General features: G+C 43.5%; 1 long non-coding RNA gene across 1 annotated transcript; it reads right to left on the bottom strand.

Moving 5' to 3' along the window:
• Nucleotides 1–13,235: 13,235 nt before the first annotated feature.
• On the bottom strand, nucleotides 13,236–15,198 carry LOC122237873. The gene is made up of 4 exons (XR_006216587.1): nucleotides 15,085–15,198; nucleotides 14,784–14,931; nucleotides 14,446–14,508; nucleotides 13,236–13,846 (listed from the first exon to the last, which is right to left on the bottom strand). It is a non-coding gene; the product is annotated as an uncharacterized LOC122237873 (long non-coding RNA).
• Between the last annotated feature and the right edge of the window lie 5,834 nt (nucleotides 15,199–21,032).

The following is a 21,032-nucleotide window of genomic DNA, read 5'->3' as shown; positions in this document are numbered from 1 at the left end:
TGGTAGGAGATGGAGGGAGAATAGGTAACAGTAATATTAATATTAATATTGATATTAATATTAACTACAGGGACACCTGGGTGGCTCAAGCATTAGTTAAGCATCTGACTTCAGCTCAGGTCATGATCTCACAGTTGATGGCTTCAAGCCCTGTATCAGGCTCTGTGCTGACAGCTCAGAGTCTGGAGCCTGCTTCATATTCTGTGTCTCCCTTTCTCTATACCCCTTCCCCACTCATGCTCTGTCTCTCTGTCTCTCTTTCTCTCTCAAAAATAAACATTAAAAAATTAAAAAAATATATTAGCTACAACTGCATTTGTTTGCCAGGAACTAAGCCAAGCAGTTCACAGTAACACAGAGATGTTAAGTAACCTGTACAACACCACACAGCTTGTTAGTGGTAGAGCCAGGATCTGATGTACAGTGTGCAAACTTGAATTTCATTGTAGGTAAATCGTCAGTCCAACGAGCATTTAATAGATACCTTCAATGCACGAGACACTCTTCTAGTTAATGTGCGTGTCTGTCTTCCCTACTGGTTTGTGATTACTCCAAGGGATGGAAATTTTTATATTTATCCTTGTCAATCCCTTGCATTGGAGAGAGCCTGGAATGAAGCAGCCATAAAAGAATTGTAGTTCATTGTCCCCTTCCCTCCTCACCTTCTTTAAAGCAATGCCCTTCTCTCTAGGCTTAGAGCTCCCTACAATCACTAAACCCCAGGCCCTCTTCCTCTCTTCCCTTTCGTGGTAAGTATTTGCTGGTGAGGCGATTTATAAGGTAGAAATGATTGTTATTCTTTTATACTCCCTTAGGTCATGCTTTTGCTTAAGTGAATCTTTGGACAGAAAGCAACAAAATGTTCTTTGAAGAGGAAAGACCCATTTATAAGAAATACCAAAGTCCTAGTGTTATAGTGATGGCAGACTAGAAACATTAAATCTTATGAGAACACTTCATTATGAACGCTCGTACTTCTTGGCCGCCCACATTTACTTAAGAGTTAAGGGAAAATGAGGGGGTTGGCTTGTAGCTTGGGGACTCCAAGTCACATCATGCGATGAACAGGACAATCAGCCTGGTGTCCCCTTAGCCGTGTCAAGGAGTTGTGTTATAGATGTAATGGTTATGGTTCCAGTAGCAGAATGAGAACAAGAAGTATTAAGGGGAAGACATTTCTGGCCTTCCAGATCCTACATGAAGATAACCACCTCTCTTTTAATAAATCTTCTGAGAATTAGATGTTGTTTAAGGAAGTTTTACTGTTGTTTTGCGTTCTGAAAACCTACTCCCCCAAACTACTCTTAGGCCCTGTAAATGTCCTGTGTTTCAAAATTTCCCATGGATATATATGACTGATTGATAGCAACACATCTATACCTCTTCCCCATCTTTTCCATTGTGAAATACTTCGTAATTTCTAATTTTTTTCCATGTGATTCCTAGAGATGGGAAAGGAAAGGAATTGACTAGGAAAAATGGGACACTTGACACAGAAATTTAACATGCGGTACATTGCTTGAAAAGCACAAAAGGCAGTCAGCGTGTACAGTTCCTGGGTGTTGTGAGCACAGCCTAATGGTCTTCGGAGAAGCATAATATATTTTAATATTACACTAAGATAATATCAAAATTATCTTAGTAATATGTTAATGAACTAATTTAAGAGTATAATTTAAAAAGTGTAAAAGGGTTTTTATTGATATATAGATGCCTGCACAGCATCCTTTCTTCGGGGGCGGGGGGGGGGGGCGGGCGGTGACCCTCTGCTTTGCTCCCCAGGTCTTCTTGGATGCCCCTCTGCCACTTACCAGCTGCTACTTTCTTTCTCTTCCCAGATTGGAATGTGGATACACAATACAGAATGGCCAGCCAGTGCTCGAATCTCCCTGGCCAAGATAATTGGTTCATGCTCGGACAAAGGACTCACCAGAGACAAAAGGTTGTGGTTTCTTTTCTTTGCCAAGGAAGGCTTTGGAAGGGGGGCAGATTTTTAGATCAGGCCTTACCCGATGTGTGCAAGGGAATAAGACAGGTACATGTGCTGAGGGGCTGTTGGCTCATGAATTGCCCCCTCCAAAGGATCCATGCCCAGAGACCGCTGTCCTCTCAAACTGTCCGGAGTTCGCCTGTGGAACCACCCACGTGTGGCTGACCACGGCCACGGCTGGAGGCTTCTTTCCACCTCTCTCCCGTTGCACCCTCTTCTGAGATTTCTGAATAAGTGAGCTGCTTTGTTGTGCCTACAGACAAAGCAAGGGAACAAAACCTCCCTGGATAATTTCTCAGGTTCCAACCACTCCACACTTTGATAGGTGGAGTTAAGTGTGGGCACAACTAGGGGCCCAGAGGAAATCTTGTATCAATTCCAAATCACTGTGAGTGTGCAAGATGGCACGGGAGGAGCTGGCCCTTCTGGGGCAGGCTGCCCTGGGAATTCCGATTCACCAAGAAAGAGTTAAGCTGTCTTGAATGAATTTATCAGCTCTGCGTCCACGTAAGAGATAAGAGAACAAAACTGCTACTTTTCCCAGAAAAGTATTAGAGGGTAAGTGAGAAGAGTTATTTATACTTTCGGCTGTCACTTTCAGTGGGCAGTTAAGATTGCCCTAGTGAGTGGCCTCTGCTTATTAATAGAAGGAGTAGGGAAAGAAAAAATGGAGTTAATGTTGCAATAAAGACATGACAGGGCCTCCGGTTTCCAGGATCGGCTTGAAATGAATTAAAGCCAAACTATACCAACAAATCTGTCATGCTGCCCTGAAAACAGGAAGTCTAGGCTGGGCCAGTAAGAATTAGTCACGGCACACACAGGCAAACCCTACCAGACCGAGAATGAAAAATGTGCTTCATCTGCAAAAATCAGCTTTTGGAATTTGTACAGTGTTTTCCATTACCCACTCTCTTTTCTCCAAAGGCCAGTCATCAAATAATGCTTGGCTTACTTATGCTTCTGCTGCACCATTAAGTGTATGAATTTGTATATGAAACGGAACCCCAAACTAGCTGTGTGCCTCGAGATAAGTGATCTCATCTCTCTGCACCTGAGTTTTGTCTTCTGAAGAACAAAAACAACAAACAACAAACAAAAAACGAGGTTGGCATCTCATGGATCCGGGACCTCAATGTGGGGGGAATTAGGAAATAACGTCCTGGACACTTGCTGTGCATCCACGAAGTGTTCAGCGCGGTGCTGAGAAATGGTGAAGCAAAAAGGAAGAAGATTCAGCCTTTAGAGGATTTCCGGTGCCTGCAGGGAAAGGTACGTTTAGCAAAAGGTGCTATAAAAACGGTGATAAGGCCGACAGAAGTGTACATATATATGAAGTACTTCATCCTGTGTCAAGTGGGTTTTTCTCTGCCCCAGAATTGGAGCCAAGGACCAAATGTGGATGAAGATCCTACGTGCATCACATTTCAGAGAAACTCTTGAGCTAAAGAGGCCAGCTCTGGCCTCCCTGGGGTTTATTTGGAGGGGCCAGAGCTATGCTGGCCCTACCTCCACCTACCCCTCTCAGGAGAGGAAAACGGGAAGGTAGAGAAGTCTTAACTGAGTGAATGGCACATGATTCCAGGTGAGAGACTAGTGCCTTTCGTCCCCGAAGCCAACTGAGTGGGGTTCTAAGGGGATTTCTTGTAAAGGCTGGAAGTAACTTCAAGACATAGAGATTGACATTTCATTCCTTGGCTCGGTATATGCTGAACTGTCAACCTTCTGGAAGTGCCCTGATGCTCCTGCATACAGAGAATGTCTTAAGAGTTATCGGAGGAGTATGCCGAAGTCCTAGGGTCGGGCCTACCTTGTCCTTTTCAGTCCCAGAATCTCACGTGTGCCCTGAGGTTTGCAGACATACTTGAGCCAATGGGGTTCACATCTAGAGATTTCTGAGGAGGAAAGACCCACCAGAATGGGCTACTCTCACAGGCTCGAACAGATTGTAGTGTCCAATGTTCGGGGGGAAAGGCGGGACAAGCTATGCCTCATCCCAGCCCTTCATAGTCCTTAGAGGGTACAGGAGGGGACTCCAACATCCCGGAGACTTCAGAGTCCTGGTGGCTCTATGTGAAGAGCACCAGGTTTAACTGAGAAGCAGCAGCTGTAGGCTGGCCTAGGGAGCCGCTGTACCCCACGATACACTGTTGTACCCGGAGGCGCAGCTGGGGTGCGTGGAGATGGTGGTCAGATGGTGGAGATACCGTGGAGAAGTCCTCAGTAATGGAGGGGCTGGGTCAAAGCCAATCTCTTTCTAAGAATACCATCACACTGCTGACTTAGAAGCCACCAGCACTGGGTGCAACCAGACCGAACCAGACCGAGTCTGGGGAGGGTCCCTCACCAGGCAACTGCCTCCACCAACCCTCTTCCCTTTTCTCAACACTAGAGGAACATCAGGCTAGAAAAAGGAACGGGCGTTTTAGATCCAAATGGAGAGATTTTCTGGTATCTCACAGGTACTAAAAATTCAGAGTCTGCTCCATGTTGTTAAGGGAGGTACTGCCCAGAGGGGAAGAAGGAATCAAGGTGGCCTAGTTGAAGGTAGTTACTAGAGTAAAAATAAAACAGTTCCATATTTATACCCCAGTAAGCCTTCCCAATATGCTCCACCCTCCTTTTCAACATCAAGGATTATGGACTTCATACTTGCAGACAATAAAAAGCCATCTGAGTGTTTGATAACACACGTTAGGATGCTTTAATGATGGAACTCTGGCAATATTACAGAGGCAGAGGCAGAGGACGAGGAGATCAGAGAGAACAGGAAGGCATTTTGCAGGATTTGCAATAGCTCCGTTCAGAAGCAATGAATGTCTGAGACAGAGCGTGACAATGAGGAGGAAATCAGCAGCAGCCCAGAGTTATCTGAAGGTCGCTGGACAGTAGTAAGAGGTGTGTGAGAAGGAGCAGTCACATGTGGCTTCTAGCTTGACCTGTTAAGGTAGGTGATCCCACTATGAATCATGGGACGGCAAACAGATTTGTGTGGGAGGAGGGTGGGAGGGAAAAGAATAATAACCGACATTTATTAAGCATCTGCTGTGTACCGACACTTTTCTGAGTGGCTTACACATTTCAGCCTTGTCATAACCTTACGAGTAGATACTATTTCTACGGAGGAGGTAAGCTACATTTGGTTTCATGCTGTCACATTTGAGGTGCTTATTTGACAATCAGATAGATGTTCGGTAGGGTTTTGGAATACCTCTCTCGAATGTAGGAGGTGAGTTGTGGCTGGACACGAAAGAACCCCACAGATGGTGATCCTTGCCTCTGGAAAGCGTCTGGGGGAGCATGTCGTATTCTCACACTGCCACAGGCCCTGTGAAACTGGGAAGCCCACCCCTCAAAGAACAGAAAGGAGAGGAGTGTGACAGAGGTTGCTCACATAATCCATGTCCTCTTCTTCCTGGGGGCCCAGTTAGGTGGCATCTCCCAGCCTCCCTTGCAGCTGGGTGCGGCTGATTTCTAGCCAGAGGTATATGCGAGCAGAATCCTTGTGGCCATCACCCATGCAAAATTTCACGTGGGTTTTCTCATTCTCCTTTCCGCTTCCAGATAAGACGTCCAGGGAGCCTGGGGACGTCATATGTATTTGACAAAGCCTCTATCAGCCTGGTTCTCTGAGTGACTATGTAAGGAAGAACATTCCTCCCTATCATCACCAACCCTGATGACGTGAAATTGTCCCGGGCTGCCAGGTGAGCAAGAAATACATGTCTCTTTGCACTTGAGTCATTACATATTCTGGAGTTTCCTTGTTACAGTAGTTACTACCGTGACCAAAGCACAGAGGCCCATGGAAGCCACAATGAAGCACTAAAGAGGGGTGAGCACTTCTTTATGCTGTAGCGTCTTATGTGGAATTCACACTTCCTTCAAAGGGAGCATACGCTTAGGTTAGGTTTGTAGAATAAGTCAATAATGTGACTTCACTTATTATAAAATTTCCCACAAAATAAGTGAAGACCTAAATCCCAGAGTGACTTAAAAAAAAACTTGGGGGCACCTGGGTGGCTCAGTCGGTTAAGGGCCTGACTTGGGCTCAGGTCATGATCTTGTGGTTTGTGAATTTGAGCCCCGCATTGGGCTCTGTGCTGACAGCTCAGAGCCTGGAGCCTGCTTGGGATTCTGTGTCTCCCTCTCTCTGCCCCTCCCCTACTTGTGCTCTGTCTCTCTCTCTCTCAAAAATAAATAAACACTAAAAAATATTAAAAAAAAAAACAAAACCAAACAGTTTTCTCCCAATCTGCCCCCAAACTTCTGATCTGGTCTGCTTTAACTTTTGAAGCAGGAGCAAATCTGGAGTGAAAGTTCACATCACATGCTGCAGGGACGAGTTCTTTTCTTACTTCAAGGCATCTGACTTGCACGTGCTCTGCTCAGTACAGTATATCAGGGGATTCCCTTTCTTTGCAGGCACAGCACAAAGTGAAGGTCAATCAGCACATAATTTTAGGAACATTGCTGTGTTGAAAGCAGCCTTCATTACTCTTCGTGAATGCTACCTGATATTGACTGAGGCATCATAAGGAGAAAAAAATTAATGGATCCTGCATATTTTGCAGTGCAATGTACTGTGATTACTGTGGAGTATGTATTAGAACTTTGGTTGAAAGTGAAGTCCCTAAAAAAAAAAAATGAAGCCCCTGTGCATTTTGCACAGGAATATCATAACGGGATTTGCAGACACAAAGCACACTGTCCAAATCATCGGGACACACATTTCAGGCATTTTCTAGGACCAGCTGCTAAGTCATGATTCAGACACATGCCTTACTATAAATTCCATCTCGAGGCACCAGCAACTTTTCGCTCTGCGTGTGTGTGCGTGTGCACGGGCGTGTGAACTCCCTTGTGAGCAGGAAGTCCACAGACACTGGACAAGGAAATGTAACGCCCAAAGGGCCACTGAATAGGCCTCACCCACTTGTAAAATCAGCATCCTCAGCATTAAGATAAGATTGGGTGGCAAAATGCTTAATTCTCATTTAAACAAAATAGAGCCTCACATATCGGGAAAACACACCTTGGAAATAAGACCTAAGCGAGCTCCAAAGGAGAAAAGAAGGAACTGAATGCACCCTCATCATCTGAGAGACAGCCGGTCTCGTAAATTTCACATCAACTTAGTTTGGCCTATAAACCAAATCTGCCTTAATGCTATTTGTAGATATAGATTGCTGTCTTTTTCATTACCGTTATCAAATGATGCATTTGCGGCTCAGCTCTGAGCTTCTTGACCCATTAAGTGGATTAGATTGCCTGTTGCCTTTGTCCTTTTGGCTTTTGCTTTATCCTCAAATATTCTACCCTTTTATACTACGTACATAACATACACACATTATTATGTATGACATGCACATACATGTGTCTGCAGTCCCAATTAGCCTGACGACCCCAGCCCTTCTGTTTTTAAGAGGACTGTGTTCAAATCTCTTATCACAGTCATCAATCCTTCCCTGTAGCAGCAGCAGGAGCTAAAATCCTCTGAGAAATGGAATGTCACAAGCCCAGCCCAGGGCTCCTTGTAGAGCTACACTCAGCAAATTGCAGATCATGCTCCCTATTAAGCTCCTGGCTGGTGCATCATGGTAGATTCGTTTTCAGGAGCAGCTTATGTGCCACTCCCCCCCCCCCCCCCCCCCCGCCACCCTGCTCCGTCTCTGTCTCATGCATGATAATCACAAGCCCATAGGAGCTGCAGCAGAAAAAAAAAAAGGCTCAGGACAAGTCCTGATGGTGTTATTACCATGAAAATGATGCTCTCGTACATTTGGGAAAAAGTTAAAGGGGGGAAAATAAAAGAGGGAGACAAAGAGCAAGGATTTGGTCCTGACTCTTGAAGCAAAAGGATACCTCCTAGCAAAGTTTGCTGTACATACAATTAACCTCCATGATCAGCTAAATATTGAGGGTCCACCATATGTGATATTACTCTGCTGGGTATTGGGAACGCAGCTCTGAACAAGACAGGTGCTCTCAGCAGGAGCTGGTTCAAGGAGACACATAGTTAAACAAGCAATCTTAGTAAAATATAGCAGCAATTGCTGTGATATGTGTACTTAAAATGAGCATTCAGAAGGGGATCCTAATGTGTTCTAAGTTTAAAGGGGGTTCTGGGCCCAGTTCCAATGTGGTGGTGGGGGGGTTTCTCATACACTACCAAACAATTCTTGGACACCAGTTGGGTGTCCTACAATTCAACTCAATTCTGACACTATCTACCTGGAGATCCTGCAGCATCAGTCCTATAAGAGTGTCCCCCTTTTTTTCAGATGCCAGTCACAGGCCCAGGTTATCACCTGTGCTTCTGACTGATTGGCTATAGATTGGGGGTTCCAAACCTCCTCCTCAGGTTTGATAAATGTGCTTGAGTGGCTCAAGGAACTCAGACAATCATTTCACTTGATTACTGGTTTATTATCAAAGGGTATAACTCACGAACAGTCAGAAGAGATGAATAGGGTAAAGTATGGGCAAAGGGCCTGGGGTCCCATGCCCTCCCTGGGTGCCGCCACTCTCCCAGCACCTCTATGTGTTCACCAACCTGGAAGCCCTCTGAAACCTGTCCTTTTGGGGTTTTTACAGAGGCTTCATTATGTAGGAATGATTGATTAAATCACTGGCCATTGGTGATGGATTCAACCTTCAGCTCCTCTCCTGTCTCCAGAGTTCAGGGGCCAGGACTGAAAGTCCCAACCTTCTAATTACACAGTTGGCTACTGTGGCAACCAGTCCCATCTTTAGGTACAGTCCAAAAGTCACGTCATCAATGTAACAAAAGACAACTTTATCCTTCTCATCAGGAAATTCCAAGAATTTCTGTGCCAGAAACAGGTCAAAGACCAAACATATATTTCCTTTTTCCCCAGTGTTATTGAGAAATATGGACATACATCACTGTGTATGTTTAAGGTGTTTAGCATGATCCCTTGATTTATATGTATTGTGAAATCATCACCACATACATTCAGCTAACATTCATCTTCTCATATAGATACAATAAAAAAGAAAAGGAAGAAGAAAAGCATCAAGGAAAACAATTTTTTTTCTTGTGATGCGAACTGTTAGGATTTACTCTCATGACAACTGCCCTGTATATCTTATAGCAGTGTTAGCTGCGGTCACCACGTTGTACATTACGTCTCTGGTACTTATTTATCTTTCAACCGGAGGTTGGACCTTTTGACCGCGTTCCTCCAATTTCCCCTCCCCACCACCTCCTGCTCTGGTAACCACAAGTCTCATCTTTTTTTCTATGGGTTTGTTTTTTGTTTCTTTTGTTTTGTTTTCTTTTGGTTTTTAGATTCATGTATAAATGAGACCGTACGGTATTTGTCTTTCTCTGTCTGACTTATTTTACCTATGATAAAGCCTTCAAGATCCTATCCATGGCAGCATTTGTTATCTCTTATCTTTTTGATGATGGCGATTCTAACAGGTGTGAAGCGATATCTCATTGTGGTGAGATGGTATCGCAATATTAAAAAAATTTTTTTAATGTCATCCCTTGACAGTTTCCTATCAACGGGATTACCACTTGGGTGCTGCAGGCGAGAATTTGGTCCACCAAGATCCTTGTGCTAGTTGTTGTGAGCACCTCCCTGCTCCTTGTCACAGTCAGATTCTGAATGGTCAAACCCACAGATTCCCCTGTGATCCTATGGTGAGAGATCCAAGTAGGGGATTCCACAAAGTGACCCACAGTGCTGGGCTGGTGCTGGATGTCCTTCCTGGGTTTCCTTTTCCCACTGGCAGAACCAGAGGCTCAGGACAGACCTGTCCATGATGCTGTACTGGCCTGGGGGAAGGGCAATACGGTCGACATGTAGTGGCTTTTCTTACCCTTCTGTGCAGTGTATCTGGTCTGTCAGGTGCAAGGGGGTGCTTCGGTCTCACCTCTGTGTTACAGAATTCTCCCAGTGCTGTCTTGTTCTCGAATAGATGTCACTGTTCTCTGTGAGGGGGGCCAAAGTCAGGAATGACCTATGCTATCATCTTGGTGATGTCGTTCCTACATTATGAACTATAATATCACATAGGGGAATCAAGGAAAGCTGCCTTTATAAATTGGCATTTGGGCAAGACATGGCAGAGAAGAAGAACTATGTATTTCCCTAGGAGATCCCCATGTCTTTGGTAGATAATAAGGGGGACTTGTAGCTTGTCTCCTAAATGGCCATCATCAATTCCTTTCTTCCTTTACAGGCATGGCATTTCCTCATTGAGAAGTGGAGTCTATTTCTTTCTCCTTTAATCCGGAATGATCTTAGTGACTTGGATTGATACTGTTATATTGCAAAAGAGATGTTCTGGAACTTTCAATAGCATCTTTGGAGAAATCCAGTGACCAGGGAAGAAGTCCAGCAATCCTGCGGCTACCCTGCTGTGAGATGCCATAGTGTTGTGAAGATATCTTAAAGGTGAGGTCGAGATGCCATGGAGATGGAGATAGAAACAAGAGGTAGGGAGAGAGAGAGAGAAAGACAGGGAGAGACCAGGTAGCACCATGGCTCAAGGTGTGTGAGTGAAGAAGCCACCTTGGAAGTGGTTCACCAGGCCCAGCTGCCCCAGCTGATGTCTAACACACAAAAGCATCTTGTTTACATCTTTATATAGCCCCCTACCCTTGACTCTAGGCTGATCTGTAACTCATTCTTGGTCAATAAAATGTGGCAGAAGTGATACTGTATACTTTCTGAGGCTAGAAGCCTTGAAGCTTTTGCCTGAGCCTCTGGTCATGCTTAGTTGTCTTACTCTGCTTCTTGAAGTCCAGCTGCCATGATATGGGAAGCCCAAGCCCTATGGAGGCCATGCGTAGGCACGCTGGCTTAAAGTTCCAGGTAAGCTTCCAGCAGATAGCCAGCATCAACTGCCAGCCACATGAGTGGGTCGTGTTGGTCTTCAGCCCAGTCAAGTTTTGGATGGCTACATACCCATCTGATATACAAGATCTCAACTGAGAATTGCTTAGCTTGGTCCAGTTAGCACCAGAAGTTCAAAAGGTAATAATTAATTGTTGTTGCAAACCACCACATTTTGGGGCTTTGTATTTGCAGCAATAGATAACTGGAAGATAAACCATTGCAACTAGTGTTTAACTTGGAAAAATGCAGTGTAGAACCTAATGTATCAGAAGAAAAACATTTGAAAAATTAAAATGTAGCATGCCAAGGGGTGCGTGGGTGGCTCAGTCGGTTGAGCATCCAACTTCAGCTCAGGCCATGATCTCATGGTTCATGAGTTTGAGCTCCACGTCAGGTCTGTGCTGACAGCTCAGAGCATGGAGCCCACTTCAGATTCCGTGTCTCCCTCTCTCTGCCCCTTCCTTACTCACACTCTGTCTCTCTCTGTCTCAAAAATAAACATTAAAATAATAATAAATAAATAAAATGTAGCATGCCAAGTACTGAAAGGCAAATGAATTCTCTTAGGCTATTAGGAAATCATTTGTGAATTATCTAATTATCACTGATAGTGATCTTATTTCAACTTCAAATGGATCGTGATCCATTTCAACTAATTATCACTGATCGTGATCCTCCCCTTAAGTCATTTTGAGAAGGGAAGATACTGAAGTTCTAGTATAAGGAGGGGTATAATTCTACCACAAGACACAGAAATGTACATCAAATGCCTCTCTTCTGCATGTGTTAGTAATCAAAACATCAGTCAATCCACCAACAAATAAAAAGTTTAATGACCCTTATATATGACATATATATGACATAGTCCCTGTTTTCAGGTTCCCAAAACATTTCCTAATAAGGTCTTTGTAGGCAGTGGGTGGGAAAACACAAAGCCTTGAGCAGGAGGAAACTGTACAGCCTATCACAGTGTCTGGAACATTAGTTCCTTACTAATTCTGTTGGATAAATCATGTGGGAAATCAGTGCCCAATGCTGGTCACCAACTCAAGGCCAGGTGCGGCTTTACCTTCTAAAGCTCTAAAGGATGATATATGCCTCAGGGGCCTGCCTGTAAGTCTGAAAATTCTTCAATCAGTGTCAGGATCAGGGAGGTCAGAATTGAGTGTTACCTGTGTGTATATATTATGCGAAATACATATTTTATATAAGTATAAATCTATGTATGAATGTATATATGTGTGTATATATCAATATGTATATATATGTATGTCTGTATAAAATCTTGCCTCCCCTTGTTCTCCTTTCATTTTGTGCAAGGTAATGTGTTAGACATTATAGGGTTTATATAAACGTCTGTTTCTAGCTTGAGGTCTTCAAAGTGCCCAAGACTCTAATTTACTCAATCCTCCATTTTATAAAAGGTTGAGATAAAAAGTATACTGTGGCGTAGTTTAAAGTTCAGGAGGAAGGATCTTCAATAGATACAAAGTAGCATGAAATAAAATAAGCCTAAGCACCTTACCGCGCTATGGAATTCTTATGTGGATACTAAGACACAGAGACACAGGGACTGCTCCCAAGCACGGGCAAGTGGGTAACGTATGCCCAGAGGATCGGAAGACCCAACTCTCCAACTCATCTGACACTTTGCAGGAATTCCATCATTAAAGGCATTTCTTTGGGGTTAGCATTTTATTCATCAGACATTTGTTCACAAATACGTTGCCCAAAGAGAGTAAAGTAACCGCTGGGAAATCAACAGAGAGTGACATCGTGGATACAAGGGAGGTGACTGAGGTGAGGATCAAGAATGGAGAGGTGAGGCTGCAAGCATCGGGGGCCTGTGGGAGAAAATGAAGGCTCTACCTAGGAACTCCAGTCTAGGGTTGTGGGTGCTGGGGCAGCATGATGGGAGGAGGGAGAACATCTTGTGCAACTTGTGCATCTTGTGCACATTTGCTCCAAAGTTGCTCTCAGCTGGAGAATCAGACCGAATGATTATAGTGAGTCCCTCAAGACAGGAACACAGGACAGGGGGTGGAGTGGTGGAAGACACAGGGAGAAGCAGACACAGGGCGAGAAAGTTCTACTTCAATCTGTGTCCCCATCTCCCACATTCACAAACAGGCCTAACTTTTGCTTTAATAAGAGGGTTTTTAAAATCTGCTAGACCTTTTTATATTATTTCCATTTGCTGACCATAGCTGTAACCTCAGGGAGGAGTTGCTTCCCCTTTGTAGCTATGGTCTGTCTGTGCCTACCAAGGTAGAAAAGACAGAAACTAGTCTTGCAAAGAGAATCTTAGGATACTCTCCTGACCCCACCATTGCCACCAGCTTCATAGAGTAGCAAAGCAATGTTTTAAGCTCAGGTCAAAGGGTTACCCATTTATACAGAGCCTCTCTGATCCCCATAATGGCCCATTTCTCACAACAAGTAGTAGACTGGTGACAGGAGATACAGGATGAACAAGCCTGCCCTCTGAGCAGAGGGCACTGCCCTATCAGCACCGGCTCTGCTTCCAAGTAGATCCAAATGTTCTTGACATTTGGCAGCAAAGATAGTAATCCACCTCCAACAATTAGACGGTATCAGGAAAATCCAAGGTTACATGAAAACCAGGGACCTCATTTCTATCTGACTATAAATACCATATGCATTAAAGAAAAAATGGGAGATGTACCTGGACTTAAATGATCCACCATAAAGTCAGTGTCAAGGGAAAGAAGGGAATATAGTTCTTAGAATTTTTTTGGTTGCCATGACAGATTCCTAATTAGCTTAATGAAAATAGGGAACTTTTCTTCAAATGCCAGAGGTCTCATGGAATCCAAGAACAGAACTGTACACGGGTTCCAGGAACAACCGGAACTAACAATAAAACTCATCACAACCATCTCTGTCTTCATTTTTCATTTATTCCTCTCAATTTCTTTCTCATTTTTTTCTTTCTTCAAATTGGCTGCCTCCATTTCTCCTGAATACCATGTGGAAATATAATCATGGAGTACACAGCTTTAAAGTATATGCCATAGGCAATGGAAAAGTACCAGCTTGAAGCTCTGGCTTCAAGGCCGACAACGGTAGAAGGGGTTCCTATTGGCTTACCTCAGGTCAAGGGTCACAGCTAGGGTCATGGGGCTAGAGTCACACAGCACAGAGGGGATGCTCCCGAGGTAACTGTATGCATGGTGACCATGTGGGTGGGAGTGAGGGAACAGGGGTCACAGCCTCCAGAAAAACCAAAGAACCAGGCAGGCCAACGATGTGGCCAACACAGAAACCTTAATGCAGCACAGCAGACCTAAATGCAGGTTTGGGCATGACGTGGCCACTGTGAGACCATTTCTCTGAGAACTGGCTGCCCCCCAATCCTGCTTAAATATCCCTCTACTTGGAGCAACAGAGACCCTTGTTTAATCGTGACGAGACTTCACCTAAATCCTCACTGACAACACTGAAGTATTCCTCCCATTAGACCTTTCTCTCTTACATCCCATACATCATAGTCTCACCTGCTCTCAGAATGACCTCTGGGGAGGGAATGGCAATGAATGACAATACTGCCCCCCTTACCTTCAGACTTCCCCTTTGCAGCCATCAGATCTCTCTTGACTTTTCATTTAGCATTTCCTGGGACTGGGGGGAGAAGTGTAGGAGTAGGTGGCACAGAGAACTACTTTTGCTACCAGCAAGTGCTGTAGATTTGTGGGGATGTTCCATCATCCATGGAAACCATTTGTTTAAGCAATTAGGAATTTGGGTCTAGGGCATTTGTAGGGATTAATGACCAGGTGGTAAAAACTGACTGCTTACAGCCTTGTCAAGGGCTGTTTATCAGCAGGAAATGACCTGCTTCAAGGTGACTGATGACATTTAGTTGGAAAATTAGGTGAACAAGAGCACATACTCACTTTGAATGACTCAAGGATGACAATATAGTGAAAACTTTCCTTGGGCAAGACTAGCTTCTCGGTTAGCCATATGAAGCATTTTGCCCTTGGTTTTAGACACAGAGGTCCTCTCTGTAAACATTCTTTTCTTTTAGTGGACCATAGAGAACTGAAATCATGAAATGAGAAAAAAATCTGCATCACTGTTGTGTAGATATTTAATCCTAAAATTCAGCACAAATATGAGGTTATGTGATGCAGTGGAAAGAATAATAGACCAAAAGTTGGGGCCAGAATTCTAGACCTGACTGTCATTCCTTACCTTTGTGACCATGAAGAAGTCATCTCACTTCTGAGTTTATTTGTGTCCCAAATAAGGCAAGTGATCTCAAAGGTACTCCTAGCTCTGTCATTTTGTAAGTATAGCTGTGGACTATGATCAAGTTACCTGGAGAAAATGTGATGCAGTCAGCAATATGATTTTGTACTTGTTGAATGCTATTTTTTTTTCTAATGCGGTCAAAGATTCTGCATATGCTGGTCACATGGGATACTCAACAACTTATTTTGGTGACTGAGTGAGATGCCTGTGAAATACTATGCTTCCACTCTTGCCATTCCTGTCTCAGAACCCGATGTGCCCACCCTCTTGGTACTCTTCATCTGGTCTTATTCATAGAATGCCCTTAACGTTAACAAATCAGAAAGGGTAAGCCATAAGCCCACCATTACTGGGAAAGTTATAGTTCATGGCTCCCAGATTTGAAAAAGGGTTTTGAATGATGGGGTGGGCTGTTGACAAAGGGAATTGCCCTGGGTGAATATCTGTGTGGAGCCTCAGAAAGCTCACAGGGCTGGAAGGGAAAGTTGTGGCAATGGTACCTTCATGCTTAGGTTACAATGGACAGCCAGGACAAGAAAAACAGCCTCTTGTTGGAAAAGGCAAGTCAGGAGCTAAAGTTTCTTTGTGGCATTAGGATGATGAAATTATCTTCAAAGAACAATATTTTCCAACCAAGAATGCATTTGGGGCATCCAAAGCCATAAATCGATAGGTATTTTATAGAACACTATGAACACTTAACTCACCTGAAGCCCACAGTAGCTCTGTGAAGGAGGTTGTTATCGCCATCTATCAACGAGAAAATTGAGGCTTACCTGGGATAAATAATGTTCCCAAGGTCATGCAGCTGAGCTCAGACACTATTCCTTGCCTGATTCCAGAACATACCATACTGTTTCTCCAGGGGGAAACATAGAGCAGATAATCTGCCTCCAAATAATTAGGAGTGAACGATGAATTGATGTATTTAATTTTAACCCCAAATGGAAGCTAACGCTTAAATGGTGTTCACTGTGCACCAGCTACTTTTTCAATGCTTTCCATAAATGAACTGGTTTAATGCTTACTGTGTGCCTTGGACATAGTTACTATTAACTTTATTCACCTAGTGAAAGGGAGTCACATAGCAGTTGAGTAACTAATCCAAGATTCCACAGCCAGCAACTGGTAGTTTTAAAGCCTCATGATGATCTGTCCCTGTTGATTTTGGAAGGTAAAGAATAAAAAAGAACACCTTGGGATTGGCTGTAAGACCAAGGGAGGTTTAACCTCCATACCACGTGGTTTAATTTTCACAAGGGGGAACAGGCCAGTGGAAAGAGAATATGAGTTTTCTCTGTGATCCCAGCCTCAGCTGGAGAGGCTACAGGGCAGGTACCCAGCCTGCTCTTGCTCTGAAACAGTGGGATTCACCTCTGGCAAGGGAAGCAAAGGACAGAAACATAAGCAGCCATCAATTGATTTCTTTTTAAACATTAGAGGGGGAAAAAATAGGCAGATGATAACTCAGCACTTTAAAGCTTTGCAGATTGGGACGGTGTTAGTCAAATTGCTAGGATAAAGTAGGCAGAGTTAGACGGAGCAAAGGAGGATACCTGGAGGTCATTACATGCTGTGTATCTTGACTGCCACAGCTACTGCTCTAACTCGTTAAAATTTTCCCAAAGGTAATGAAATCAAGAGGGAGGAATCTCCACAGAGTGGAAAGAGCCTGGGGCTGAAGATGCAACAATTTCTTAGCAATCTTATTGACATTAGGTTCTGTATGAATCAACAGTCCAATATGGTTACAAAAAGAGAAAAGTGGGCACAGCTGTCTTGGCCCCGTCAGATAAAAAGTACACAGAACAGAGGGTGTGAGACGTGATGGTTCCATTTTACTCTGTGTCGGTCAGAGCCCACCTGGCATAAGGTATCAGGTCTGGACATCATGTTGAGAGAGAGTACAGCTGGGGCAGAGCCAGCAGAATGCGTGCAACCGTTAGGCCCAAAGAGAAGGGAAAATTCTGACCGGGGAAGGGCTGAGGTTAGAGCAGAAGCTGTCCCAGAGACATGAGAGAAAAGGGGTGGATCTTGGGCAACTGGCAGATGACACTTCCTGGAAAATCAAAAAGAAAAACCTATCACCGTTCAGAGCAGCGAACACTTTCTGCAAGAAAGTACTCTTGTTAGTTGCATTTTTCTATAATAACCAGAAATTCGTTTTCCCTGACTACCCTTTTCCGTTGCACTCCCACGTGACCTCTTTCTCTAGCCCACGTCCCTACTTAGTTTTCCTCTATGGTCTTTAGCAATGCTTATTTATGATCTCCATCTATTAGAAATTACACTCACAACGACATTCATTGTCCATTGCCTCCTGCTGTATTCTCACTGTCCACAATTGTGCCTGACAAGGTAAGTGCTCGGGAAAGATTAATCGAATGAATGAATGAATGAATGAATGAGGTAGCAGCAACAGAAATAGTGAGATACGAAGGAGACAGGGTGGCACACGTATCTCACTGCCCGGGTGCTGGAAGCACAGATGACTCTGACCATGGGAGATTATGAATGTCCTGTCAGGTGGAGGTTGAGTTAGATGACCATTCCTACACTAGTAATTTTATGAAACTTCAGGAATATGAAGGGGAAGGGTGAAAACAGCTTTCTGGACAGAATAAAAATTCTAAAATGAAACTTAAAGTTTTTCACCTGTGAAGGAACTAGCAATCTGGGTGAAAATGAGCTCTCTAGACTGTTACAAACTTTCTTAGTTTTGGCGGTCTGTGGTGCCAGGAGAGATTTTGAAAACCTTTATTTGGAATATAAAAACCCATGTAGATGTTAGTAGAACGAACCCATCACAGCTGAAGGCTAAAGATAGAGAAAAGCAGGTGGTATAGAAGAAGATGAGGCTCGTGTCTCTGAAGGCTGTGGGAGAGAATCCTTCTTTCCTTCCCAGCGAGGTTACCAGCAATCTTTGGCATTCTTTGGCCTTGTAGATGCCTCACTTAATCTCTGCCTCTGTTGTCACAGGGCATTTGCCTGTGTTTCTGTGTCCAGATTTCCCACTTTTCTGGGGGGATGTTTCTTTATTTTTGAGAGAGAGAGAGAGCACAAGCGACGGAGGGGCAGAGAGAGAGGGGGACAGAGGATACGTAGCGAGGTCTGTGCTGACAGCGGTGATCCTGATGTGGGGCTCAAACTCACTAACTGTGAGATCATGACCTGAGCTGAAGTCAGATGCCCAACCAACTGGGCCACCCGGGCACACCCAAATTTTCCACTTCCTATAAGGACACCTGTCTCTGGATCAGGGCCCATCTTAACCAGATGATACCTACAAAGACCCTGCCTCCAAAGAAGGTCACATTCACAGGATCTGGGACTTAGGGTATAAACTATCTTTGGGGGGAGGGACACAATTCTACTCATAAGAACATATCAAAAACACCAAGTTGGGCATCTGAGGCCTGAATGAACCAACTTTTCCTGGATGGTCAAGCCTTGCCTCCTACCCTGCCTTTTGGGGATAGTGTGTGTAAAAGGAATAGGGATCCTCCTACAGTCTCCCTTCCATATTCAGAAATTACAGGAGAGTACACTCTCCTAAACTCTGACCTTTGAGGAAAGTGAACATAAAAGAAAATAAAAACAATTTAACTTCAAAGCTTTGGCTAGGGTCTTTGAGGAGCTAAGGTATGGCTTTCGAAGAGCAGATTTCTCTATAATGAGATTGTAGTTAATATTGTTGCTTCCTTTTGGATAAAAAACTAATGATGGTGTTCCCTCTCCCTCACCAGTGGTTGTTCAGATTTCAAGACATTTGGGCCAATATGATTTATTTATTCTTCATTCATTCAACAAATATCTACTGAGTTTCTATTACATGCCAAATACTTCTAAAATGTGGCTACAAATGCTCTATGCATTAGATGTGACCTCTGTTACTGGTTTTTAAATCTCATCACTGTTAAAAAGATGTCTAAAAGAACATGGAGAAAAATGGCACTTTGTCCAGAAAATGGTACTATGCAAATAAGTTTCAACTGGCATGTAGAAGGTCTTCATGGCTACTCTAAAAATGTTGAGAATACAGGAGCAGATAAGGCAAGATGGACAAGAGGCTTGTTTGAGGTTTCTGCAAAGAAAAGCCAGGGTCCCTCTCCCATTGGGTGTGAACAAGGGTATACTGCTGTCACAGTTGCTGACTCTGAGGGTATGAGCCCTAAGGTAAAGCCAATGCTTTGTTCAACAGAGCAGAGAGAGGGAAAGAGCTCGAATCTCTGATGACATTGTTGAGTAACCGACCTAACCAAACCTTATATTAGGGCATTCTGTGTTATGAGAAAATAAATTCTGAAAATAAACATTGAATTAGGTTTGACTTTTGCACTGCTGGTGGGAATGCAAACTGGTGCAGCCACTCTGGAAAACAGTATGGAGGTTCCTCAAAAAATTAAAGAGTGCTACCCTATGATCTAGCAATTGCACTAGTAGGTATTTATCCAAAAGATACAAAAATGCTGAAGGGGCACATGCACCCTGATGTTTATAGCAGCACTAGCAATAATAGTCAAATTATGGAAAGAGCCCAAATGCCCATCGACTGACCTGACGAATGGATAAAGAAGATGTGAGATATATATATATATATATATTGGAATAATGCTCAGCAATCAAAAAGAATGAGATCTTCTCATTTGCAACAACGTGGATGGAACTAGAATGCATTACGTTAAGAGAAATAAGTCAGACAGAGAAAGATAAATATCATAGGATTTCACTCATGTGGAATTTAGGAAATGAAACAGATGAACATAGGGGAAAGGAAGGTTAAACACGATAAAAACAGAGAGGGGGAGGCAAGCCATAAGAGACTCTTAAATACAGAGAATAAACTGAGGGCTGCTGGAGGGGTTTTTGGGTGGGGGCATGGGCTACATGGGTGGTGGGCACTTGCTGGGATGAGCACTGGGTGTCATATGTTAGTGATAAATCACTAAATTCTACTCCTGAAACCATTATTACGCTAATATGTTAACTAACTTGGATTTAAATAAAATTTTTCAAGAAGAGGTGGGTTTGGACTGAGTTTTGATTTTTTGCATGCTAAAGATAACACTGACATGGGCAGCCTTTGTCTTTCTTAAATTCCACACAGTCTGAAGGCCACAGGAGAATAAAGGAGAATGGCACCTCTCTGTTTACCAATATTCTGTCTTGTATATGTGTTGTTGTAGGAGATTTTAGTTGTTATGTTTTGAAAATGGAAACAGTTGGTGAGAAGAGAGTGCATTTATAGGCAGGGAAGCCAGGAATTGTGTCTTCAAGCAGACTGCATCTCAAATGCTTTACCTTTTTTACCTTTTTTTAAGCTCTTTCTGTAAAGCACACAGTTTAGAAACATCTTCCTTTTTGTATAGTATGGTAGGCCCTTCTTATCCATGGGGAATATGTTCCAAGACCCCCAGCGGATGCCTGAAACCATGGAGAGTACTATGGATAGTCCCAGTACTAGTATACTGTTTTTTCCTACACATATAGACATACGGCAAAATTTAATTTATAAACTATGCACAGTAAGAGATTAACAACAATAGCGAATAATTACAATATACTATAATAAAACGTATGTGAATGTGGTCTCTCTCTCTCTCTCAGAATACTTTATGGTCCTTCGCTCACCTTTCTTCTGGTGATGATGTGAGGTAATAGAAATGCCTCTGCAATGAGATGAAGTGAGGTGAATGACAGGCTTTGGGCTACCATTGACCTTCTGACCATCTGTCAGAAGGAGAGTCATCTGCTTAGACTTCGGTTGACCGAGGATGACTGAAACCGTGGAAAGCAAAACCGATAAGGATAAAGGGAGGCTGCTGTAATCCTTTTCAGTTCACGGTCAATTTCGTAAAATCTCAACAGCCATGAGCCGTGCGGTGGAA

Source organism: Panthera tigris, chromosome B1 (assembly GCF_018350195.1).
Source record: "Panthera tigris isolate Pti1 chromosome B1, P.tigris_Pti1_mat1.1, whole genome shotgun sequence".
Lineage (NCBI taxonomy): Eukaryota > Metazoa > Chordata > Mammalia > Carnivora > Felidae > Panthera > Panthera tigris.
The sequence above is the reverse complement of the archived record's forward strand: the minus strand, read 5'-3'. Positions and strand labels throughout refer to the sequence as shown.